Source organism: Equus caballus, chromosome 6 (genome assembly GCF_041296265.1).
Source record: "Equus caballus isolate H_3958 breed thoroughbred chromosome 6, TB-T2T, whole genome shotgun sequence".
Taxonomy (NCBI): domain Eukaryota; kingdom Metazoa; phylum Chordata; class Mammalia; order Perissodactyla; family Equidae; genus Equus; species Equus caballus.
The window spans coordinates 94,449,634-94,476,441 of NC_091689.1; the positions used below are offsets into that span (position 1 = coordinate 94,449,634).

Here is a 26,808-nt window from a genome sequence, read left to right on the forward strand (position 1 = left end):
CGGCAGCAAACTTCATAAAGATTAAACGTGAGAGACCACTGAACATTCTCCTTCTCGTTACTTGGTCCTTAAATTACAAAAGACTGTCCTCCCAGGTTTTGTATTTTCTTCTTGTCTCTGCTGCTGACACTGAATGATCAAAAATAACTGCTTGGATTCATGGTGCTTGTTCACAATCTCTTGGCCGCTCTCAGAATTCTGGAAAGACAAAGTCTGCGGTCTCACGCACACGCGCACACACACACACTCACACACACACACACACACACACGTGCCTCAAATCGTTACATTTCAAAAGTAACACTGAAATTCAAGTGTTCTGCCTCTACTTTTTGATCCCAAACTGTGGATCACACCTATTCCCCGATCTTTTGAACTCTATAAAGTTTTCAACTATCTCCTTCTTGTCTCTTAGTCTTTCGATCTGGCCCTCATATGTTAATTTTGGCTTCCCCTAGTCAGGCTTCCTGTCATGGCATCCAGATAGCAAGAATAACATGGAAAAGAGGGAAATGAGGAGATGAAAATGTCAAGAGATAGGAAGGAATGGAAACGAAAGATTAAGGCAATTCCGTACTACAAAGTCATAGGAAAAGAGGAAGAATCTGGGAAGGCTAGTTCTTTCAGGCCTGCAAAACATTTGAGCTTTTCAGAAGAAGGCTGGGAAACAAGGAACTGGGCAGGGAATGGAGATAGAAGTTGTAGTTCACCATCCAAGACAGGAGGAGCTCTGCCTGTGACTTGGGGCTGTGCTCAAGGCCAGCCACGGATTCAAAAGCTCAGGAGCCCAGGACACACTCAACCTCATGACATTTCTTGGTTGTCTGAAAGCTTGGGGCTTAAGGGAATGTTGAGAGGGGTGTCCTCAGGGAAGACACTTCTCTTCTTCCTGGGACCAGAGAGGCTGGGTTCCCAGGCTGCTCTGGATGCCCCAAAGCATCCTAAGGCCTCTTTTTCAGCTGTGCATCAGGATCTGGGGGCCCAAGCGGATTGAATATACCCCTTGGTTATGGAGGTTTTTATGAAATCTTTCCACTGCTTCCAGAGTGATTCTAGAAAGTCTGGTCTAAGTTTGGTAGGCTGACCATATGCCCCCGTTTGGTCATGGCAGACACAATTTACACCTATTATCCCAGCATAATTATTACAAGCACATCTCTCTCTCAAAAGAGATAGATGAAAAATTCCAAGTTCATCCTAAAGTTTAGGCTCTGAGATCTCTAGGAGACCCAATAATCCATCAGCCGTTTTCAGTTTGGAGGAGTGTGAGCCAGAGTATCTCACAAGTGACAAAGGACATCATCTGTCTGCAATCTCCCTGGAGAATGGGGAGTGAAGATGGCAGTCATGAGCTAGAATCATCCAGTGGTCTAAATAGACAAAGACAACTGGCATATCTGGCTATCAAAGGAAGACAATATATTTGACTCTTGGAGCAGGCTTCTCCGATTTGGGGGTATGCATCTTGCTTTGTGAGGCTTTTCAAAACTGGGATCTCTGGATCCCATCCTTGGAGTTTATGACTCACTGGCTCTGGGGTGGATCACTGGGACCCACCGTTGGGAATTCTGATGTTCACCTCTAATCATGAATTAATTCCTTAAGGCATGCTCAGTAGAGGTAGGTCTCCACTGGTTTATTCATTTAACTTCTCAAAAGAAAAAAAAATTCGTTACAACTAAAAATGCTAACAAGAAGAGGTAAGTATGCTCTTGTTCTTTTAGCCACTTTGAAAAAAGGCAACCAAATATAGCAATAAAAGAATATAGAAAGACAGCAAAGGAAATCATGAACATAATGAAAAGGCAACCTACTGAACAAGAGAAAATATTTGCAAATCATATATCTGATAAGCGGTTAATATCCAAAATACATAAAGAACTCATACAACTCAATAGCAAAAAAAGAAAAATTCAATTAAAAAATGGGCAGAGAGTCTGAATAGACATTTTTCCAAAGAAGACATACAGATGGCCAACAGGTACATGAAAAGATGCTCAACATCACTAATCACCAGGGAAATGCAAATCAAAACCACAGTGAGATATCACCTCACACCAGTTCAAAGGGCTATTATCAAAAAGACAAGAAAAACTAGTGTTGGCGAGAATATGGAGAGAAACAGAAAATGCGCACTGTTGGTGAGGGTATAAATTGGTGCAGTCACTATGGAAAATAGTATGGAAGTTCCTCAAAAAGTTAAAAATATAACTACCATATGATCCAGCAATTCTGCTTTTGGGTATTTATTCGAAAAAAACAAATACACTATTTGAAAAGATATATGCACCCCCTTGTTTGTTGCAGCATTATTTACAATAACTAAGACATGGAAACAATCTAAGTGTCTGTCAAGGAATGAATGGACAAAGAAAAAGTGAAAAAATATACCATGGAATATTATTTAGCCATAAAAAATAAGGAAATCCTGTCATTTGCAAGAACATGGATGGACCTTGAGGTGACAGATGTTAACTAGACATTATGATCATTTTACAATATATAGAAATATCAAATCATTACATTGTACACTTGAAACTAATATAATGCTGTATGTCAATTACACCTAAAAAATAAAAGAACAATCAAGTACCTGAGCCATTCCTACTGGGCTTTCATTTTTAATTCAGTTCTAATAACTAGGTTGCTAGAGGAGCTCAGACAATGAAACCTGTTTAGATTTCCATAAAAGCATCCTGCAACTCTTGAAAATGCTTATGAAAAAAATCTGTCTTGTATATGGGACCACATGAGTTGGTGATGGGACAGTAGCCTGGAGACAAGGACATAGAAGTACCGTAACTCGGGGCATTGACTCTACACTGTGTCCACATCCAGCCAAGGGGAAGATATGTTACAAATCATAGGAGGAGTTTTTCAAACTCATCTCAGAGTGTTTAAGTAGATAACTTATTGGAAATAGAACGTGAAACTACAGATCCTTTCTAGTCCTAAGATTGTAGTTTTACATAATTTGTTGCAGTCACATCCATAGTGGAAGAAAATACGTTTAAGGAAACATTAGACCTGGAAAGTTTACAGATTGGATCTAGTGAGGCACTTATGTACATAATACAGTATATTCAAGGATGCATGTGGATATGAAAAATATACAGAGAAACAGAGTGTGGCTTTATCTCAACTACATGTAACAAAGGCAGAGTCAATAAGAAAGGATCTTTTAAATTTGCAGTGGTAAATTAGATCTCAGATTGCTGTTTCCTAAATGCTATAGTTTGCCCAGACAATTCTGACTGTGTCCTCATTGTTTTTTCATCATTATTAAAAAACACATATTTACTAAAAAAAAAAAAAAGGAAAGTCATCATCCAAAATGTAAATTTGTAGGGAGTTTCTTTTAATAATAATTACTCTTTTTTAACATGAATTTACTTTCATTATAATATTTGATCATCAAGACAACTTATGAAGTAAGAATTACGACAACAGTTGAAAAAATGAGGCTCAGAGTTTATGTAGTCAGTTCAAGCTAGTAGATGACGTTGTTATAAAAACTCAAATAAATTATAGAAACACAGAAAACAAATGACAAGGGAAGAATCTATAACCAAAACCAATATCTTAATGGAATACACTTGCACATATTTTACCACTGTGTCAAATTTCACAATAAACAACCAGAAGGACCTCAAGTCTAGCTTTCTTTGTCAGCTGGTCTAGAAAATTCTAAACGTTGAGGGACATTAAGCAGGTAGTTGAGATATAGTCTTCCAGGAATGCATTGATTAGTGACTTATCACTCTTCAATAAGCTTACGATCAGGAGAGTCTTCCGATGCTAAAATCCATTTCTCCCGTTGCCACGAATGTCTCCTATCTCCCTACTAAATCTTTCAGCATGTCCCAACTCCAGGGGTCTAGGGAGAACATTTAAATAATGGAACATGACTACTAGTGATCTTGAATCTTCCCTTACCCAGGTCATAAACTTAACTCCTTTAATATTTTTAATCGATGTAACAAATTTCTAATCCTGGCGGTGCTCGCCTCTGAAATACTTGAAATTCTCATATTGTTCTTTAAAACATACAGGTAAATTTGACTTTTGAGCTAATGTTAACCACCTCGTGCCACAGTGTCTTCAAGACTGTTTCTACACGTACAAGCTGCCTCCCAAGAAACAACCTATTTCATTGATGTCTCTCAATTTTCTTACTTCTCCTTCTAGGAGACATTTTTAGTTACATTAGTGCCCAGAAAGAGAACAATAGGGCAGTATAGACGGCATTGCTTGCACACTTCCTCTGTGTTGCAGAAAATTCTAACAAGTTTTCCAATTGTATTTCATTCTTTACAGGAAATATATGTATATGACTTACTGACACATTCATGTTGCTCTTCGTAAACTAAAATTTCTTTAGTTTCTTCCTTCCTCTTTTCCAATTCGTCACCCCCACCCCACGTCCAGCTCATCTTACAGGTAAGATTCTGCTTTCTGAGAGAAAGTGATAACATCAGCTGAATTTCAAATTTAACTTTTCACCTACTCCTGTGATGTATAACACTCTACTTAAGTTATTAAAGGCTTTTTATTAGTCAAAAATTTTCCTTGTCAATGAAGCTTTACTTGAAATGGAAAGGATTGAGTTTCTCTAATTCTTTTTATCAACAAAATACCTATTAATCATTTTGATCTTATATGCAAAGGGCTCTATTAAAACAAGAAACAATTATATAGCACTAAGTAAACAGCACAGAGCTTTCGTTGATAAAATGAAAAATAAATTTCATTTCCCTTTACTGGGTGAAACCTATTTTTCTAAATTGTGACATGATTATTATATCATTTGTGCTTTTAAAAATTAAATCATTAATAATAATTGCAGTTGCTTTCAATAGCTGGGGCATATGCAGTTTAAATTCTCTGACGGGCTAAGGATACAGCCCTTAACATATCTTTAAACATCAAAGGGATTAGTTTTCAAACCTGGGTGTTTTTCAAGTCCACTTTGTTAGCATTTTTGTCTCTGTAACATTTGCTACTGAACAATCTTGTCCGTGTAAATATCCAGTCAAATTATCAATAATCGTGTTAATAACGTTAATGAAACTGTACAGTTAAATGACGGAGACAATTAGTTCACACCATTTTGGTTTATTTATTTAGCAGCCAGCATTGTTGAACATGTCAGTCCCGAGAAACAGAAACAGCCCTGAAGAGGCTTAACATTACTAATAAAACAATCAGTATCAAAATATTTTATGTAACAATTTGTCCGTGTTCATATAATAACCTGTCAGCTCTATGATTTGCTTATTATGTGAATTAACTCCGTAATCGGTCTGAGATCGGATTCAGTGACACCGTTTAACTGCTCCCGGGTCGGGGGCCTCGACTCGGTATTTTTAGGGAAAGGGCCGTCAGGCTAATCTGCGGACATTTGGGAAAAGCCAATAAACTGTCACAAACCCGTCACAAGTCAGATTTCTCGCAGTGTGCTCGAGATTTTAACACTTCTCTCCTCCCACCCTCCACTTCCACTTCGGCCCCTCCCTCTTCAAAACAATTTTTTTTAACAACAATAATTTTAAATGCCACTGCCGGCTCTCATTTGCCTCTAATTGGGGGAGGGCGAGCCGGCCCGCACGGCCACGTGGCCGGACACCGGCCCGCGGGCGCCGCCGCCGCGTTTAAAACCCTTCGCCCCGCCCGCTGCGCACGTGCGCGCGGCCAGCCTCGGGGGCTCCCGGGCGGCGTCCTCGGCCCCCGACCCTCTGCCGCCGGGGAAGGTGCCCGGCGCTCCCTGCGCTGCCCTCGGGGTGGAAACCGTGGCTTCTCCCGCGCGCCGTTCTCGCGCCCGGGCAGCGGGGCCCCGGCCAGGCTCGTCCCGGGGACCGCGGGCGCGCCCTGCCCGGTGCCTCGGCCCGGCCCGGCCTGGGGGCGCGGGGAGGGGGCGGGGAGAACCCCGAAGCTATTTTCAGCACAGAAGCCCAGCAGCGGGCCATGCGGGAAACCTGAGGACTATTGATGAACTCCAGCCTCCACCAACCTACCAACAGAGTATTATGTGTCTGTGCTTACAGGTTAGCTTGCCAGACTTCCCTGTATAAATTCATCACCCTGCCCCCCATGGCAAGGATTCAGCCACTATATATATTTATATGTATACATACACACATATACATATATAGGGAGGATAGATAGATTTTTTTGCTTCAGAATGGAAGTTGGTTAACATCTATTTGTAGCAGATTTCTACTTAGTATTTTTCTTAAGTCACCCCTAGTAGGAAAATCACAAATGGCATACTCATACAAATTGGTACTTCAATTTCTTCTAGGAATGCATTCCAAAATCTGTCAATTCCCATCATTCTAGACAGAAAAACATAGTGCTTTTGGAAAGTGAAATTAATGATCAAGATCATTTTGGAAAGGCATAGAAAGGACCTACTAAGACTCACACCCATTTACTCATCAGAAACTTCATGGCTGATCATAATCGAAGAACAAAGCCATGTGAGGAATGTCTCATGCTCCTTAGACTTTGGTATCCTGTCTGAGCAAATATCCAGTGTTTGCACTACAGAGAAAGGGACAAACCTGTGCAGCAGACCCCAAGAGTGAAAACACAAGCAAAGGAACTTTTGAAAGAACATCATTGAGTGAGTTATTTTCCGTTTAATGAATATTTGAACAAACCTCTTCTTGTGCAAGAGGTGGGAAGGGTAAGAAAGAATTGGGAAAGGGATAGAGTGTGAATAAATGCAGGGCTTCAGCCCTCACAGATGGTCCAGTCTAGTGAGAGAAGAGAGGAAGAAAGTTTAAAAGATAGGAAGGAATAGGAAGTGTAAATGGCTGGAGACAGGGTCTCAGTCGAGTCCTACGGCATTGCCTGGAGGGCGGACTTCCAGCTGAAGGACGGGCATTTATTAAGCTGCGTCCAGCCAAACCTCAGCTCTGTCTCAGACTCCATCTAAGTGAAGGAATTCACTAAAGGTCATTTCTTTATTAGAGGATCCCTGATATGGATTTCATGTCCTGCCTCTTCTAGAACCTTCAGTGTGTCTCCTTCTGTCAGCTTTGAGTCATCACTTTCTTCCTTTTTAAGTTTCTTAAACACTCATTTTTGGGGTCAATTCCTGTAAATTGAGGCTGAGCTGAGTTGACACAATCAAAGGGAGTTAAAAGTTATGAGCTAAGCATGATTTATTTATTGCTTCTTGCCAAAAAGAACCTGGGTGGTCTATGACTGAAAACACCCCATTTCAAATAAATTGATAAAATCAAAATAGAAAACCAGAAAAGAAAAAATGGAAACTTGAAATAAGGCAACCCTAAGAGTTAACAGAATTACCGAGACCAAGCTTCAGATTTGCCTCTGAGTTTCTTAGCACCCAAGGTAAAGAGAGAAAAACCCTAAGTGACATCGATCTTGCTGTTGAAAAATGCAAAGAATGCTTGTTTTCAATTGAAACTAAATTATAAAAGAAATTTACTATGTGGAGTATCATAAAGGGCATTGAGGGATGTAAGAGGCAGGGTCCTAACAGTACTTTTATGGAACAGAAAAGGTGATATCAGAGCCCTGTTGCTTGTAATAACCTCCCATAAAAACCAAGACTTGAATGATGGTGAGTCTTTGCAGGCTACACTAATTCAGTATTGGGGGTTCACCTGGAACACTAAATAACATATCCACAGGGCAGCCTTCCCCATATATCACTTCACTCAGCTGGGATCTTGATAAGAAGCAAATAATTTAAAATTAAGATTTACTCTCTCTGGCAAGAGCCCCAAGTGTTGGTATTACTTTGGGATCATAGAATACAGATTCACAGGGTTTGGAAAACAATTGAGCAAATGCATCACGTCGAGGTCCAGCAAGATCAATTTGCCCAGAATAGAGTTGCAGGAGCCCAGGAAAGCCAGTGGTAAACTGGGAGGCCCTGGCCAACTGGAGAGGAAGTGGGAAGGACAGGAAGAGACAGAGCATGCCATTTTTGCAGGGCTCAATGGCCAGCTGGATGTGGGCAGTGAGGAAAGGGAAGGAGTCTCGTGTGATTGCCAGATTTCTGGACTGGACAAATGCATAGTGGCATCCTTGATGGGAAGAGGTAATACAGGAAAGATGGCAAACATGAAGTCCGCTCCAGACCTGCTGAGTCCGGTGTGCCAATGGAAATTCCAGTAGAGATGTCTTGTAGACTTTTGTATATGTATCTAGCTAAGAAGGGAGAAGTCGCCCAGAGATACAGGACACTGGTGCTTCTCAAGGATCTTCATCTTCAGAGTTTGGTCACTCATTCATTCGTTTATTCAACTAATATTTATTGAGAGCCAAATACTGTTAGACCCTGGGCATATCAAACAGACACAGTCTCCGCCCACATGAAGCTTACAGGTAGACAGACAAAAAGCAAACAAGCAACAAAATAACGTATAATTTCAACTTGAAACATGATACAAAGGAAATAAACAGTGCTGCAAAGAGTATAGAAAGTCTTAGGAGAAGGGCTCTCTGAGGTTGCCTTTAAGCTGAAACCTAAAGGATAAGGTGAAACCATCCACACTGAGGACAGGGAAGTGCCCGTGGGAAGACCTGAAAAGAAAGCCAAGAAGGTGTGAAGGGCAAGGTGCCCAAGATAAACCTGGAGAAGGAGGCAGAGGCTGGGTCAGCCAGGTCTGGTAGACCATGGTACAAAAAAGTTCGAACCTTTTTAAGAATGGCAGTGATAGGATCCAATTTATGGTTTTAAAAACCATCTTGTGTATTTTTCCAGGTGAGGGGGAGAAGCTGGGGGAGGCAGGCAAGGAGAGACGGGAGGGAGGCAGAAGAAGCACGGAGAAACCAGTGAACAAGGCTATTGCAGCAATCCTGGTGAAAGATACAGCTTGGACCAGGGGAGGACAGAGAAGATAGAATTGGGAAGTTTTCAGATATATGTTGGAGGTAGAATGATTAGGATTTGGTGATGGATTGGGTGTGAGGAGTAAAGAAGACAGATAAAAAAAAAATGACTGCTGGGTTTCTGCCTTGATCAGCTAGGTACTTGGCGGAATTCCTTATTCTGATGAGAAGACTGGAGAGAAACATTTTGTAGATGTGAGATCAGGAGTTCAGTTTGGATGGGTGGAGTTTGAAATGCCAGAGAAGCTATTAAGCAGATAGAAGTGTAGGACTGAGCTCAGGGGAGATATCTGCTCTGGGGACAGAAATTTGGAACTATCAACATATAGATGAAATTAAAATCCATAGGAATGTACATCACCTTGGGACAGAAGAAAGAGAAGAGAAGACCATGGGAAATTTCAGCCCTAGGGCTGAGAAAAAGAGGAAGGGATGCCAACCAAGACTGGGTATATTTAATTAAGAATATGAACTCTTGAGACAGCTGGTTAGGGTAAAGGATTTATTGTAACACCATGGTAGAATTTTCCTGTAGAAACACCCTTTCAACATTCTTCTGCTTTGCGCTGGTATATTTTTATTTCATGTCACCTGCCCCGTACAAGCTATAGGGATATTTGTTAATCCAGTTTTCTGTTGGATAAAAGAAAGAAACAGCTCTCTCCTCTCCCATGTTATGTCTCTAAATTTGTCAAATGGAAAAAGAAAATCTAAAAAAAAGAAAAGCGGAAGGCTTCTAATATTAGAAATGAGCGTGCAGTTTAATTTTGAATATTTAAGAATTATCATTTCATGAACATTGTTAACATGTTCCCTTTTTAATTTTAATGGCCGTTTGCTACAGTACAATGCATTTGACAACTTTGTTAAGGTATGCTTGCTGCCGCCCATCAACCATTTTTCATTAAATAAAGATGTTCTGAAGCAAAAACCAAGACGAGCAACTGCCTTCAGGAGCAGAGAAAGGAACTCAGCTTTAAATTCCATGTAAAATAAAATAGTGACAAGGACATACTGCTTCCAATCAAAAGGAGCAAAGCAATTTCTGTTGTGTAGTCTGTGTTCCCATTTCTCAGAATTAAGAGGTAGATGGATGAGAGGGAAGAGGAAATTTGGTTCAAATTTGGAATTAAGAAAAAAGACAACCTGGTAGCCAGCGGCAGCTTATTGGGCTCTGTCACTATAATACGACAAACCGACCAGCCTTCCCTGCAGCTCCCCGAGGACATAGCTCTGAGCTCTGACTCAGCGAGGGAGAGCAGGGTCTCCAGAAACGCCTATTGAGCTGGAACAATACGGATGATATTTTTCCAAGTGTCCTCATTACCTATTTCATTATCTCCCTCCCTTCCATTGGTCCATCTTTGTGCTTTGCTGCTCAAAATTTTTCTATGAAATATTTCCTCCATCTCAAAACTGTTCCTAACCACTAAATCTTAGGAATTCCAAGCTACCTTGGGTTCTACCTGCAGCATGGAGAACATTCAAACACAACGCTGGGGGGCAGGGGGGAAGCGTCGAAACGGCGTCGTCTAAGACCCCTTCCTATCCTCCCATCGTGCGCATCTTGCCGGGTGGGGTGGGGTGCCCCCTCTAACATTACACGCACGCGCACGCCCTCTCTGATTCAACTCTCACTCCTAGGTCGACAAATCCTTTCACAGGTCCCTGTGAACAGAGGTGACCCGCAGGTTTCCGCGAGGACCCCCCAGAAAGAGTCTGGGAGCCGAGCAGGCTGCCGTCCTCTGCAGGGCACCCAGCCCCCGTCCGAGCTGCACGCCGGGCGCCGTGTCACCCATGTCAGCACAGCCGGAGGACAGTGAGCAGCAAACCCCCTGGCCCCGGGCCCCCAACCCAGCCTCCTCCCCGCCGAGGGCAGAGCCAGAAGTCGCCCGGACTCCTCCCCGGCTCCCCGGCCGGGTCGCCGCAGAGAAAGGGCCGATTCGGGAGGCGGCGGAGGCGCGCACGCTTCCGGCCGAGAGTGGCAGCCAGGCGGGAGGCTGAGCGCTTCCCATTGGCTGGCGGGCCGACGCCGCGCGGCCCAGGGGGCGGGGCCTGGGGTGGGCGGGGCCGTGGGCTTCGCGCACTTAGCCGCCAGAGAGGGCGGGGCGGGGCGACGGCCGCTCCCTCCCGGGATGCCTGGGACTTCGGAGGGTTTTCCCTGCGAGAAGGCGCGGCCGGCCGGCCAGCCAGCGAGCGGCTCTTGCTGTGCTGTGGGTTACCCAGCAGCTCATCCCCGCCCCGAGTCCCTTCCACGACCGTGCCCGCCGCCGCGGGCGGGCTGCGCCGGCGCGGGGTGGGACGCAGTGCTCCGCCTTCCGCACCGCCTCCCCGGCGCTCCGGCCCCGCCCACACGGGGGCCGGGCCCGCGCCCGGCAGGCGTCCTGCGGCCCCGGCGCGACCCCTCCGCACCCGGCGCCGGGTCTCCCGCCGGTCCCCTCACCCCGTCACTCCTCCCGCCGCTGCTGCGCACGGGCACACTCCGCCTCTCAGGCACTCACCCTGGCCTCCTCTCACACACTCAGCCCTGCCATCTCTCACACACCCCTGCCCCCTCTCACACACTCAGCCCTGCCATCTCTCACACATCCCTGCCCCCTCTCACACACTCACACTGGCCTCCTCTCACACACTCAGCCCTGCCCCCTCTCACACACTCACACTGGCCTCCTCTCACACACTCAGCCCTGCCTCCTCTCACACACTCACCCCGGCCTCCTCTCACACACCCCTGCCCCCTCTCACACACTCAGCCCTGCCATCTCTCACACATCCCTGCCCCCTCTCACACACTCACACTGGCCTCCTCTCACACACTCAGCCCTGCCCGCTCTCACACACTCACACTGGCCTCCTCTCACACACTCAGCCCTGCCCGCTCTCACACACTCACACTGGCCTCCTCTCACACACTCACCCCGGCCTCCTCTCACACTCACCCCTGCCTCCTCTCACACACCCCTGCCCCCTCTCACACACTCACCCCGGCCTCCTCTCACATACTCACCCCGGCCTCACACACTCAGCCCTGCCTCCTCTCACACACTCAGCCCTGCCTCCTCTCACACACCCCTGCCTCCTCTCACATACTCAGCCCTGCCTTCTCTCACACACTCACACTGCCCTCCTCTCACACACCCCTGCCTCCTCTCACACACTCACACTGGCCTCCTCTCACACACTCACACTGGCCTCCTCTCACACACCCTTGCCTCCTCACACACTCAGCCCTGCCTCCTCTCACACTCAGCCCTGCCTTCTCTCACACACCCCTGCCTCCTCTCGCACACTCACCCCTGCCTGCTCCCTCACACACTCACCGCAGCCTGTCTCACACGCATTGCTCACTCTCCTTCCTCTGGCACACTCGCTGCGCGTTCCTCACACACCTTGGCTGGTGCCCCCTGACACACCGCCTCCCTCCCCACCTGGCAGGCTCACGCCTTCCGCACCGGCCGGGGCGGCCACGTGGCCCCAAGCTGGCCTGGAGCCTCCCGCCGCCCTCCCCGCAGGCGGCCGGTGGACGGGGCTCGGCGCTGCAGCCCGCCCTGCTCGCTCAGCCTCGGCCCGGCCGCCGAGCCCGCCCCACGTGCCCCCGCCCCAGGTGTCTCCGTCCAGTCGCGCCTTCCATGGGGGCGGGGACGGCCGTCCGTCCGACCAGGCGGAGCCCGCCGGCGCAGAAGACGAGTCCCGATCCTCCGTCTTCTCCGGGACCTCCGCGCGTGCAGGCCGGCTAGCCTGGGCTCCAGCGGGCTTGTCGCGTGCACGCTTGCACGACGAATGAATGGCGTGTCCAGGGCAAAGCGGGTCCCTGCTCCCGGAGGGGCGTCTTGCCGCGTGCGCACAGGAGGAGGAGCGGGGGCGCCCGGGGCCGCCGCTGTCAGGACGCCGACCCAGCTCGCGGGGTCCCCCGCCCCGTCACCCCAAAGGCCGGGCCCCTGACCCCGGTGGCTGGTGAGCTCGAGGGGCCGCGGCGCAGAGCGGGCCCCGTGCCAGCGCAGGCGCGTGTGCGCACACGGCGCCCCTTTCACGCAGCCCTGCTCTCTCGCACGACCTCTCCCTCCTGGTGTGCACAGTCGTGCTCGCATTAGTGCCACGAAGAAGAGAGGCCCCACACCTATCTGTTTGGCGTGCTTCAGCCAGAGAAACAAAGAAACAGCAAGAAAACCTGAGGACCAGGAGCTGAAACAAATACTTTTCTCCAAGTTGTAAGGAGCCCGAGGGAGACGTGGCTGAGCGCCCTGCGCAGCACCTCTGCCCGTCCCTGCCTCTCCCGCGGGGCCCCCCGGGCTGCCGCTGCTCCGGCACACCCACACACCCACGGCGGGGAAGAAGAAGGAAGGGACGGTGCCAGCTCGCCTGTCTTTTCACGAGGACAGCAGACATTTTCCCACGACGCCCCACTTCTCTATTACCTTTATAATGTCGAGGGAGGAGGAAACAAACGAGGAAGAGGAAGAAACGAAGAACAGGGGGGCAGCCAAACAGAAAGCCAACTCCTGGATGCTGGAGGTGGATGGAGGGTGCCTTGTAGACGCAGCTCGGCTGCAACCCCTGATCGAGAGAATGGAAAGGCCGCAGCGTGTGGGAATCCCTGGGGGTGTGGGATCGGCTGTGATGGGTGGAGAGAGGAGCCACAGCCGAGGTGTAGGGGTGGGAGGAGAGAGGAAACTGTGCCTGAAGAAAGCAGCCACCTTTGCTAGAGATGACGCTCACTGAGGCTGAGGATGGGGGTGCCAGCCTCAGGAGTCAGACCCAGATGGGAGTGGCCAGGGAGCAGGAGCAACAGGGCAGCGGTGCCCACGCCTGTTTTCTTCCCAACCTTCTTGGAGTAGCTGTGCAGGCTGCAGGTAGCATAGGAGAGGACGTAAAGGTTAAGGCTCTGGAGGTAAACTGCCTGGGTTCAAACCCTTCCTTTAGCACTTACTGGCCAGCTGCCGAGGCAACTTACTTAACCCTTGGGGTTTTTCAGTTTCTTCATTGTCTCTATCACAGGGATGTAGTGAGGACTGAATGCAAAACTACGTCAAGCTGTCAGAACAGTGCCTGCAATAGGGGAAATGTCCAGTGATGTTTGCTCTTATTATTACTAAATTGGGTTCTCAATAAATATTTGTTGACTTACTCTTAAAGGGATCGGTGGTATTAGCTGAAGCAAAAGTGGTTGTTCCAAACAAGGGCTGGAATATGTTTAAGTCCGCTGAGACAGAAGGACCATAAAAAGTCAACCCACAAAAACAGAAGCTACATCTGAGGTGATCTGGTCACCTGTAAGTCCTTCTGCAGTTGTCTCCAGGTGATGTGGATGAGACACGCAAGGCAGCAGCATCTCACTGGAGGAGAGGTTGAAGACATTGGTCCCAGGAGAGAAAATCTGTAAAGGTGGGGCACTTACCCTTGACTCAAGCCATACAACTTTTAAACATCACTTGAAAAACTATATAAACCTAGATTTACTCCTTACTAAGTCACCTCTAAACAAGAAAATAAATAAACTCTATGGCCTTTGCAAATGAAGACTTTAAAACGAAAATTGAACAATTACTATAAACAGTTGCTTTTTTTCCACAGAGCCATGACCAATATAGACAGAGAAAATTGGCCATTTTCCCTTCATACCCTTTTGTGAGAGACAAGAAATATCCCCCATGAATGAATACTTTCTAACCAGAGGCTGGTGTGAGTGTTCCAAGGGCTTTGTACCTCCACAATGGCAGGATCTTCTCATCTTCAAGCTCCGTGTTGATAGTGCGGTCTCCAAAGCAGATGTTCTTAAGGTTGTTAACGGGTGTTCTTAGAGAACTCTAGCTCGTGACATTCACCATCCAAGTGAGAATTTGAACCAGGGGAGAGGGCTTACTTCTCAGGTTGCTGCCATGTTATGTGTTATCCCATGTACTTTTGAGCTGCCATACATCCAGCCAACTGATACCCATCTAGGCATAAGAGACTTTATTTTTCAAATACCTGTCATTCTGCATAGGAATTCCCGGTTGGGAGATATCAGAATTTGTGCTACTTTCTGGAAGCACCACAGTTGACTGAAGATGAAAAGTAAATTAAAATGTGAGGTTCTGGGACTTCATGGAGTCTGGAATGAGTATCAGTCTTGAATCTAAAGGTTTAACTTACTTCCCTCTCACCTTATTAGCCGAATGGGCATTTGAGTCATTCTAGAGTTTTGAGAACTCCTCCTATTTCTAACCCCTAGGTAAGTGATAAGTTTTATCCTGGATCATAATTACAACTTATTTGTGGAAATGTGTGGAGACAAAAGAAATAAAAGGTATATAGTCAAAACCAAAATCGAATCATCGGTTTCCACAGGACTTTGAAGATAGACAAGGTGCACTGTGCAAATAAATGCACCTCCCTCCTTGCAGTCCAGTCTGGGGGAAATCCCTTACCAGTGCATCTCAAGCCTCGTCCCCTGGAACTCTTGGGTTCTGTGAAATGTTTATCAGGCACAGGGGAGAGGAAGTGCCTGACAAGCACACTCTTGCAATGACCTTGGTAGGAATGACTGCTTTTGTTAGCCCTGAAGCTACATAGATTGAATAATTTTAACAAAAAGTAGCTTAGCTTCACTTAAGCTAAAACAACAAAGGAAAAAACCTATCTAACAAGATTCTGGTGACACACGGTATCAGAAAAATTCCAACTTATCAAGAGTTGAACATATTCTCCTGTTGGATTGTAGACTGAAATTTTCTGAAATCGGGTCACAGGACTCAGGATTGTTGATGCCTCAGCAAACATGAGTTCTCCTGTATTCCTAGGGCACCTTCTGGGATTAGCCGGTCCCAAACGCCTAAATGATGCCATTGAGATCCTTTCTTATGGAAAACGACACTGGGATGAGCCAGGCTGGTCTTGGCACCATATCTGTTTCCTGACTCCCTCTTTCCCCTTCTCTCTCTTATCACTTAGGAGGCCTGGCAGTCTCACATTCTCTGTGTTCCTGCAGAAGCTTTTCTCGGTCGTGTTGTCCCAAGAATTCTGTCATCACTCTTTCAGTAACCAGTGCAGGAGAACCCAACATGAGTGAGAGGGATGTATGGTGGCATAGCGACTGGGAAACAAAACAACCCTCAGCGGTCCCCCTAACGTCTAAGATGCACTGTCATGCTTCTCTGGGAAAGCTGGTAGGCATGGAACTTCCATTGCCACAAGATTCGATGCTCCCTTGACATCTACACTGCCCATCTTTGGGGGTGGTGTCACGGCCCCTGTGATTTAGATATGGAAAGCTTCATTTATTTCTGAACTCTCCATGTTTTTTGTAGTTGCTTGAGTCTACTCAGCATCTAGATTCCCAGAGACCAATGGGCCTCTTCTCCCCTGATGCGTGGGCAGCCCTTTCTTCATTGGGGACCCTAATCCCTACCTTCTCGCACAGGCAAACATCTCACTTTCGGTGCTTGTGGAAAACAGGAGGTATTTGTCTTTATGTAAAATATGTTAGGTGTCTGAAACTCCAATGGATTTTGAGACTCTGCCATCCTTGGGGTTGGGGGGGGGGGCGGGCGGTGCTGCACTGTGAAATCATGTTTTGAATCCTTAAGTTAAGAATTTTAATGAGAAACAACTCTTGTTTTCTGAATTTGTACCACAATTTTATTTTGAAAAATGACTTTTTGCTAAAACTGGCCATTTTTGACCAGGGTGAGGGAAAGAGAGGCTGTTTCAAGAGTCTGAGCAGAATTGAAAAATAAGGGAACACTCTTAAGAGAAAGGACGTGCTCTCTAGAGAAGAAACAGGAGAACTTGCAGCCATCCCGCTAGGCCCGTGTTTCCCGGCTCTGCAGCGCTCCTGTAAATTTGTAAATTTGCCAGGGTGGCAGGGACACATGACTCTTAGCTGGGAGACCTGCCAGCTATCAGAAGCCCCTAACTCTCAGGAGGGAGAAGAGGGCAGGTGCCCAGAGACCACCCTGGGTTCTATTTATTTCGGGGGATACTTGCTGGTACTGATAGCAAATCTCCCCAGACAGTTGCAGTCCACAGTGGAATGTCTTGTTGAGAATTCCACCAAGTCTCCAGTATCAGACCTAGCACCTTATAAAATAAATCCTTACACTATAACAAAGGCAAGTTCAGCCTTCCCTCGCTGGCCCTGTATGTCACCTGATCTTTCAGGTTCTTCTGTGCCTGAATCCATCTCACCAGAAACCCCTTGTTTATTCTCAGTAGGCAGAAACCCATAATTCTTACTCTTTTTATTGATTCTCCCTCTGTTCAAAAATCCGCCTTCATTCCTCTTCGTTTCTGGTTACCTCATTGTCCCTCGGCCTCCAAAGAATCATCTCACACCCGCAAGCCAGACAGATTAATGTCCCTATTTCCCAAGGTGTATGTTTGGTCTGACTCCAGCTGACCACTGGGATTTTGAGCCATGACCCTATCCTGAGGGGAAACTTCCCTTTTTTTCAAGTCTAAATTTATGCATATTCCTGAACTTCAGACTAAGCCTGAAAAAAAAATCCATCTAACTTCCAAAACATTTCTGAGAGGAAACTTAACACTCTCTTATCATACACAAGCCTCCCTTGAACCTTTGAACCCTGGAAGGGAGTACAGGCCCTCTTAGAAATTTGGAATGATTTACTTTGCATTATTAGGGAATTTTAAATCAATATCTCTCAATCTGGGTGATTCAACCACTGGGTTTACTGAACTCAGGGATAGAGAAGATGAGCCGGCCTCCGCCACCCACTGTCTCACCCACTGAACTCTCCACCTAGGATCTGCTGTAACAGGAACTCAGAGGAGCAAACTGTCCGGCAGTGGTGGCTTAGGGAAATAGGGACAGCAAGAAGTGTTTTGTCCTCTTGAGGAAAGGAGGGGGGATGAGAAACAGTTCTGGAATAGCCTACTAGCATAACTTTTATTTTAGAGATGCAGCTCCATCTGTCCTAGTTTTGGTGGCTTATTTCTCCACAGTTTTTGAAGAAGCAGTCAGGGTCATGTGCTACTTGCTTACAAAAACAGTTACTGTTGGTCACTGTAGTTTTTAAGGATTCCGGATAGCTTTCAGAGAAAAAGTTGTTACCATTTGTTTTGTTGACACTTATGATGCTGCAGGATCACACTCATGTCGTGACATTCACCACGTTCATGACTTTTATTCAAAGAAACACCAGAAATGAACAGTAGCAATATGTCCACATAGGGAGAATTCACCATCAAAATACCGAGGGCAGTGCCTGCCACATGCCCTTGTTCTCCCCTCCTGTCCTTTCTCTCTCCCTCCCTCCTTTCCTTTCTCTTACCCCAGCGAACCAGAGGAAGCTATTCATCTGTCTAAAAGCCTCTACATGTAAAATTAAAAAATATTTAGTCCTTGGCAAATCCTTGTGACGTTTGCAAGTATCGTCCATTTACAGTCATACCTACACATTCGTGCACGTTGCGATGAGCCCATCAGTGTCCTAAACCGTGATGGGACAATGTTCAGATGCTTTAATTAGATGGCAAGTTCTAGGTTTGGTCTGGTTTCTTTATATTGTTGACTGGGTAGTTTCGGGTGCAGCAGTGAAAGCAATGTAGTGACTAGAAATTCTGGTCCTGATGGTAGACGGCTAAGAAAGGGAGCTTTAGGGGACCAGAAGAGGCAAGAACAGAATAGTCCGAATCTTCCTTTCTCCAGTCCCCTGAGCTAAGTGATACAGGGGATTGTGGTATGCGTGCTCCTCCGAGGATGGGTACTAAGCATCAGCATGTCCCCAACTACCTCCACGTTTGGGAGAGAAGAGGTCTTTTACAAGACTAGTGTTGACATCGATGTTGTCAATTAATGTAGTCACAGTGAATTATTCATCAAATTTATGTCTGCCCATAGCTTTGCCTTAAATTCAAGCAACCTGTTAGGTCTTCCTTGCGTCTATTTAATAAAGTAGCCATGTCATCTCATAAAAACCCATAGAGTTTTGAAACCATACATTCAAGGGTAACATCAGAGTGAAGGAGATGAAGCATACGAAATTTTTTCTAATACACTAGAGGATGTGAAAAACCAAACTGAGCAGGTGTCGAGTCTTCTTGTTTCCAAATGAACCTTCCATTTCACAGCAGGTTGTACTCCCAAGATGGCTGCAGTGAGCTCTCACATCACACATACACCTCTTACAAGGCTGACACTACTCCGACAGAGAAGTACAGTTTGTGTCCACCTCTCTCCAATCTGAGAGAGCCCATAACTATGGGAGAAGTGACACTGTGTGACTTCTAAGCCTAGGCCATAAAAAGGATCCAGCTTCTACCAGGTTCTCTGGAGACACTTGCTCTTGGAACCCTGCCACCATGCTATGAAGAAGCCAAGCAGCCACAGAGAGAGGCCACATGGAGGTGTTCTAGCTGACACCCCACCTGTGGTCCCACCTGTCAGCTGGCATCCATTACCAGTCATGCGTGTGGGTGAGCCTCAGACACTCCAGTGCCGGGAGTCATCCTCAGCATTTGAGCCATCTGAGCTCATGCTTCATGGAGCTGTTCTTGCTGAGTAGCTGCCCAAGTCGCAGGTGTGTGAGTGAATAAAAAAGACCGTCTTTGTTTGAAGCCACGAAGTTTGGGTGTTTCCTTATGCACCAACAGATGGCTCCAACCCTGAACTTTGTCCTGTTACTGGGAATTTGCTGTTGGTCCTATAAAGATCACACATATAAATATTCACATATAGTGGAACCATCTAAGCCAGGATCTTGAGTTCCTAAGATTTAGCCCAAGGTAAAAGGGAAAGTTTCAAATGAGTACCATGGACTAAGAAGAAGCGTGAGAGCAAGCGCAGCTATCATTAATAATGCAGCAATGGTTACCGTTCCCGGGCACCTGTGATTCACCATCCACTGGACTAGAGCAGAGATGAATTGAGGAGTGCTTCTTGACAGAGATAGTTGGTTTCAAAAGATCCAAAAAAGAGGAACCTGAAAAAAGAAGGACAGATAAGCTAGCAGAAGGCGACATGAGCTAAGTCACGAACTTGGGATGAATCTGGTCTTTATACCACAGAATTTCAGAATCTCAAGCTTACATGAGGCCAATTAGACTTGGTCTAATTCCCTGCTCGGTCGAATCCCTGAGTCCCATCTGCAATGTACCTGAAAAGTTATCATCTAGTTGCTGTTTAAACATCTTTAACACCAGGGAGAGCCCTTTCAGCTTCCTGAGGGAGTTAGCTGTTAGACACTTCTTCCTTAGGTTAAGCTAAAATCGTCTCCCTGCAACTTTATCCTTGGTCCTATTGTGAAGGTGCATCTTTTGCAGGAGGTTTGTCTCTAAAGTCAACATGAGGCAATAATTTCTTATGGCCAAACTTGGTCTTGAAATGGCCTCAGGAAAGCACCCCAATAGTCATCACCTATGATTTCTCAGCCAGCATTCCCTCCAGTGTTGGAATTGATCACTGTTTCTTGGTGGAAGACCAGAGCCGGTAGTTGGCTTGCATATGGGAGATATACAGATAAAAAACATGTATTTTTCAAGGCTAAAGTCACACTCAGACTGGGGAGATGCTTATGCTCCGAGAGGCAAAATCGTCCTGAGATGGGAGGTTCACACTTCTTGTCTCGTGCTCATTTGGGGACACACGTTCATTAAGTGGAATAGCTGGAGGAGCCAGCCACACTATTTAGATTGTATTATTCCTTTAAAAATATGATAATTGCCCAGCTCAAATAGCTGAATTGGTGTCCGTTAAACACATATATGACATGTCACTGTAGGCCTGTCTTCCAAGGCCACATAAGGCAAGTCTAATATCTTTTCCATGAAAGCCACTGACAACAGGTAGTAGAGCTCTCAGGACCGCGCCACGTGAAATGTCATAAGGCCTTCAAAGGCGTCTCATAGAATGTGATTTGGAGCCCCTCACTCTCTTGTATTTCTCCTCCGAACAGATCTGAACATGTGTCCATAAGTGTAGATCCAAGAACTGATCAGACTGTCCACCTGTGATCAGGTCAGCACAGAATGGAGACAGACACATGCATCCTTCCAAATACTGACTTCTCTTACTCCAGCCAAAAACTGCGTTTGGGTTTTTGGCAACCATGTCCCATTGTCAAATCACGGTTACCCAAATCCTAGGTGGTTTTTTAAAATTATGAGATATTTAAACAGATACAAAATGAAATAGCAGACACCCACGAACTCATCACTGAGATCAGCAGATGTTGGCTTATTTACCTCTTTCTTTTTATGGTTTTATTTGCCCATATTTATTTGCCCAGGTCTCCCACGTACTGTGTTTCTGCACCCATACAAACACACTGTCAAGAGTTACTGATTCAACAATTACCTTATGAATCCATACTGTGTCCTCTGTGGGGTCTTAATTTCGCTGTTCAAATGTGTTAAGTATTATCTCAGCCTCACATTATTCACAAATTCTATCAGGGGTCCTTCATACACAACATTTGCTACGACAATGCACAGGGTAGGGCTGACAGCAGAGTCCTGTGACCCACCGCTAACGACAGCCTTCGAGACTAGTTAAAGCATTAGTGCATTTCTATGACCTCCTACCTTCGTTTATGCTGTTCCTTCTGCCTGGAATGGCTTCTTACCTCCTTCCTCCGTCTGTCTAACTTGCCTTAATTAACCCTTTGAGGCCGAGTGTCCCTGCTCCAGAGACCCGCTCCTCACTGGTCCCTGCTAAGCCAGGTGCCCCACCTTCGCACATTTCTCTGTCATAGCACCTGTGCTCTTTCATAATCACTGTCTCCTTGTCCCCCTTCCCCTCCCATCCTTAAGTCCTTTCATGGCAAAACATCCTCATATCTATCTTTCTATTCTTAACCTTTATCAGTGTGCCAGAACTTAAAAACTGACAGTGTATATTAGGTGTTCAAAAATGCTTGTCAAATAAACATGTAAGAATAAAACAATTTAGTAAAATCTCCCTTCCTTTCATCACAGGAATACTTTCCACAATGCTTGTAATAGATCATTGCTTCTAACCACAGAAATTTGCTACCCCACAGCACAACCCACTCCTTATTTGAATGGTTCTGGACTTTGAAAGTCTTTTCTTATATTAAGCCTTAAGTCAGTTTCCTGTACCAATACTATAAGCTCTCATTATAAGTAAGTTGAGTCTCTTTTCTGAATGTCAAGGATTCTTTTACGGCACTCACTTGGGTAACTAAATAGTTATTAATGAATATGTTTCTTCAGCAGAGCTGAAGAAATTTATTTCAGTGCTCAGAATTGAGGCACTTTTTGAGGCATCCCATTAAGAATTTCTACCCTGAATTCTTTCCAGAAGCTAATTGGGGCTGTGAAGACCACAGAGCACAGGTGTTCCATGTTCTATACGGCTCACATTCCTATATAAACACACCGCTGCTTTCTCGAGCATCGCAGGCTCCTGGGTGGTCTTAGGGCTGCCTTCAAAGGGAAGCAAGTTGGAAATTCCTCTCTTTGCTAATCATTGGAGGACCTGGTTAGCATACAACCAGACTGTATTCTGGAACCTCTATTTCTTGAGTCCTTGAGTTCACACCTGAGGAGAAACCGAAGCGACTAAACCTGGCCCCAAACTTGACTGAGTAGCCGGAGTGTGGTAGGGAAAAGAAAGCCAGGAGAAATGGGCAGGTCTGTGCTGAGTTCAGCGCTTTCCTGTATGTTCTTGATTGTCACTGTTACTTAGCAAAGTGGAAGCAATTGACGTTTTTCCCTGGAAATACGGAAGCAAAACATTTCCTTAAAACTTAGGCTTTTGTCCCACAAGTTACAGATTTTTCTAAATGGTGATCAGTTGGCAACATTTTCTAACAGAACATTCCTGATTCTCTCAGTTTAGGATGTCAGTGCTTCTTGCGTGCCAGGCACTGTACAGAGCTTCACAGACCTTACCTAATTAACCCTTGTAACTATCCTGAAAAAGAAATATTGTTATCCCCATGTTATAGATGAGGCACTGAAGCCTCGAGAAAATTAAGAAATATGTCCAGTGTTTCAGAATTACTGAGTTACAGAAACAATTAAAATCCAGATGGTTCTGACTCCAAGGCCCGTGTGCTCTGCACCAGGCCACACTGCCCCTCACTTTCACAATCAGCTTCGCTCTGTGACATTCTGTGTGGGATGGAGCTCTGTCTTCACTTCCTGATCCCATGTTCCGGGATCACCCCTTTTATCTGCATGTGGTTGGGTACCATCCTCTTAGGACAGAGCTATGACATTTCATTTCATAATTTCATTTTAAAATAATGTCACCCTTAAGAAGATCCAGGATATGTGAAGATGATTCCATGAATGTCTGCCAGCTTCTCCCTCTTACCTCAACTTTGGGTTGACAAGAGGGGAGCGGTGGGAGGGCGGTCTTTACTCAGTAGGGCCCAACAGAAGTATTTAGTAAGAAGACCAATTTATTTTAGAATCTCGAGTCCTCTGCACTGAGCAGCCAGGGATAGCTTTTGTTAGTGTTCATCATGAGTATTTTACTCACCTTAGTTGGGCTTTTTTTTTTCATCCATCTCCATGCTTCATAGCAAATTATTTAGACGAGGGCTTGATCAAATCTGACCCACTGCCCGTTTTTGTAAACAGAGTTTTAATGGAACACAGCCACGCTCACTCATTTACATACTGACTGTGGCTGTTTTCGCATTACAAAGGCAGAGGGAAGTAGCTGCAACAGAGACTGTGTGGCCCACAAAACCTAAGAGATTTCCTTTCTGGCCCTTTACAGAAATGGTTTGCTGACCTCTGCTTTAGGCGCAACAAAAATGTATGGAAGTTGCAGTCCAGCAATGAATCTCTGTGTCTAGACTGGAATGTGGAGGAATTTGGACTTGGATGGCTGGACAAGAACATCTTTAAAGGCTCTTCCAACCCTCCTGTTCAAGGATTTAAAAATCCAGCATTATATATATAGATTTTTTCTCATACATAAAGTATATGAGGTAGGACCAAGATAGCAGATGTGGACTTGGAGTACAATGGCTATGTTAAAAACAGGCATTTCTGTTTTGTTAATTCTTACTATGCTGATGCTCAAATATAGAAAACTATGTTTCCAGCACATTAGTTAAATCTTGAATAGTCTCTGAAGACAGTTGAGGCTGGACACATGGAAGTGAGCCATGTCTGATTATACTGACATAAAAAAGTATTTGAGAGAAATAGATCTACATAATTGTACCATTTTGCTTGTCAGTGTTTGTAAAATATTATTCATCTCTTCAATGAAAACCCCCTCCAGTCATGGAAGCTCGTAATTATGTGAACATTTTATTAATTTATTTATTGACCATCAACCTTCTGCACACTGCTGTGTGAAACGATGGGGGAAACATGGTCTGCCCTGGAGGACCGTGTTGCTCTGTTCTTGGACTCTGTTCCCATGCCTCAGGACCTGTTATCATATTTTGGTTACTTTTTAAGGTCTTTCCAAATAATTAGGATGCATGTCTGAAAAATCACGTATAATATCAGAGGTCTAAATCCTTGGGACCTAATGCCACTTAGCTTCCTTTTTGCATCCGTGGGAATTTTGGCTGCATTTTAATTAGAAAACCCATCTTTTGAAATTACAGTGTTTTGAAGCCTCCTGTATTCTCTGTAGATCTTTATTTGGCTCGCTAGTTAGTCAGCCTGTCTTTTAACTTGGGCCAAACTTTCTCTGAATACAAGAAGGATGTCAAAAGTAGATGTTTACAGACACCTGATCCCTGATGTATTGCTTAAAATCATCATGCACAAATATTTTTAAAATATTAACTTGGTATGTTTTCAAGCATCTATGCTAGGAAATATGAAGACTGAATTCAATTTTTTCCCTATTGAATTTAAAATCAAAGTAGACATGTTAATAAAACAATAGAAGGTGTAAAAATATCTGTAGGGTTTAGAATGATTTGCACGGGAAGAAAAATATTTTATGATTTGAAAATTGGAAAGAGGTCTTATCTTGGAAGGAAAATAGACATCATGCCAGAGGAGAAAAGATTTCTTTCACACGTGGAGCTTGGGAATGGATTCCGGGCACGACTCCACAGGAGGCCAGAGCTGCCTGCCCAATCACACTGGTGCAGTGCTGTTGGGAACTCTTTGAGAGGATGCTTTGTAATTGTTCTCAGTTCAGCCAATATAGGAATAGTTTGTCTTCCGAGTCAGTAAAGACCAGAATTTTCATCACCTATTTTTTTAGTATTTCATCTCTTTTCTTCATCTGTAAGAGTCTAATAAAATATTTTATGTCAGGTACTTAAAAAGTATCGATGAATGACTTCCCTATCTTTTTTTTTTTTTTTAAGATTTTATTTTTTTTCCTTTTTCTCCCCAAAGCCCCCCGGTACATAGTTGTGTATTCTTCGTTGTGGGTTCTTCTAGTTGTGGCATGTGGGACGCTGCCTCAGCGTGGTCTGATGAGCAGTGCCATGTCCGCGCCCAGAATTCGAACCAACGAAACACTGGGCCGCCTGCAGCGGAGCGCGCGAACTTAACCACTCGGCCACGGGGCCAGCCCCAATGATTTCCCTATCTTAATGAGCTCATCAGTATGTTTACTGAGAATCACACACCCCCCACCCCACGAAAAACTACATAAACTTAGAATTACAGGCAAGAAAATGTGTGAGTTCTAGAGTTGTTTAAAAGAGAACTTATGGAAAGATTCTAGATGAATCCATTACAGTTTATTTAACGTAATAACAATTTGTCAATAAATCAATTGGCCCAATGACCAGTTTGCCCATTAATGATTCATAATTTTTTTGAACAAGTAACAAAGTAACAGGAATTTGTGTTCCAGTCAGACTGCTCAATATGCAGCTTACTGTGGAGTGAGGCGATTTTTTGAGTTTTAAAAAATTCTGGTATCAGGCATGCCACCAATCTAAATGATTTTTAAAAATGCTATGGTGAGTTTTGATCTTCCAATATATTTTCAACCAAGTTTAAGGCTTTTCCTACTTCTCATAATTTACAAATTTTCTTTCTTGACAAGGAGAGAAAGGAGCTGGAGTACAAGCAATTCACTGGGAATGCTTTCTACACGTGATAGTGAGTTCATGGGTTCACAAAGTGAGAGTGTGAAGAGGACCAATGGTTTTGAGCTTGGGATTTTTTCAAGCAATTATGCTAATAACTACAAAACAACACACTCTTGGTGAATCAATAATATTGAAAAATTGGTCTTTCGGCAAATTGGTTCTTGGATGAACTGGTAGTCAATGACTCACTATTTGGCTAATTTTCTACACGCTGGTCTACTCTTTACAAGACCACCTTCCCTCTCCCAGGAGAGACCCACTGCGTGGATTGCCAAAAACAGTCTCATTTAGAAGCAGGTGGATGAAGCTTCTGCCATATTTTCCAGCCCTATAGCTTTATAATAGTAAATTGTTGCATACCACGTAAAGGAAAAAAAATCTCTTAAAGTGTCTTTTTGGAGAATGTGAAGGACCTTTTTAGTTATTGAACATTTCAATGTGATAGCATTAAAAATAAGGTTTCATTTTAATCACCAAAATGGCTCTGTCATAACTCCTAGTAGAGGTATGGACTAGGAGGTAAAAGAGAGGAAAACTTGACTACATACAACAGGAGGGGAGAGAGAAGAAGAGCATACCTAGAAAAACGGGTAAAAACACTTACGGCTGCAAGGGACAGAGGAAATGTGCCTGAGGAAATAAAATGGCACTGGACCGTTAGAGTTTGATGCGTGCTTGTGTACTTGGGTTCATATCTTAGTATGAGGCGAAGAAAGCTATGTGTATAAAGCTGGAAGGTCCACCTTCCCCAAATATTCAACCTTCCTAAAATATTCAGCAGCAAATAGCTGGTAATAGATACGAGCATTTCCCAGGCTCGCTTTGTTGACCCCACCCTGCCCATATACCTTAGCAATTGAATTGGGGCTCCAAGGACTGTAAGGCAGGACATGAAGTCTGACATTCCAATGACATTGGACAGACTCCATTCCACTAATGT

At 45.0% G+C, this 26,808-nt stretch overlaps 1 long non-coding RNA gene across 1 annotated transcript in view; it reads right to left on the reverse strand.

Annotated features, from left to right (window-relative positions):
* Positions 1-16,465: 16,465 nt before the first annotated feature.
* Positions 16,466-26,808, reverse strand: part of LOC138924707 (uncharacterized) — a 112,504-nt gene continuing 102,161 nt past the window's right edge. Inside the window, exon 3 of the long non-coding RNA XR_011439810.1 lies at positions 16,466-19,793. This is a non-coding gene — a long non-coding RNA (uncharacterized lncRNA). The remainder of the gene's footprint in view (positions 19,794-26,808) is intronic.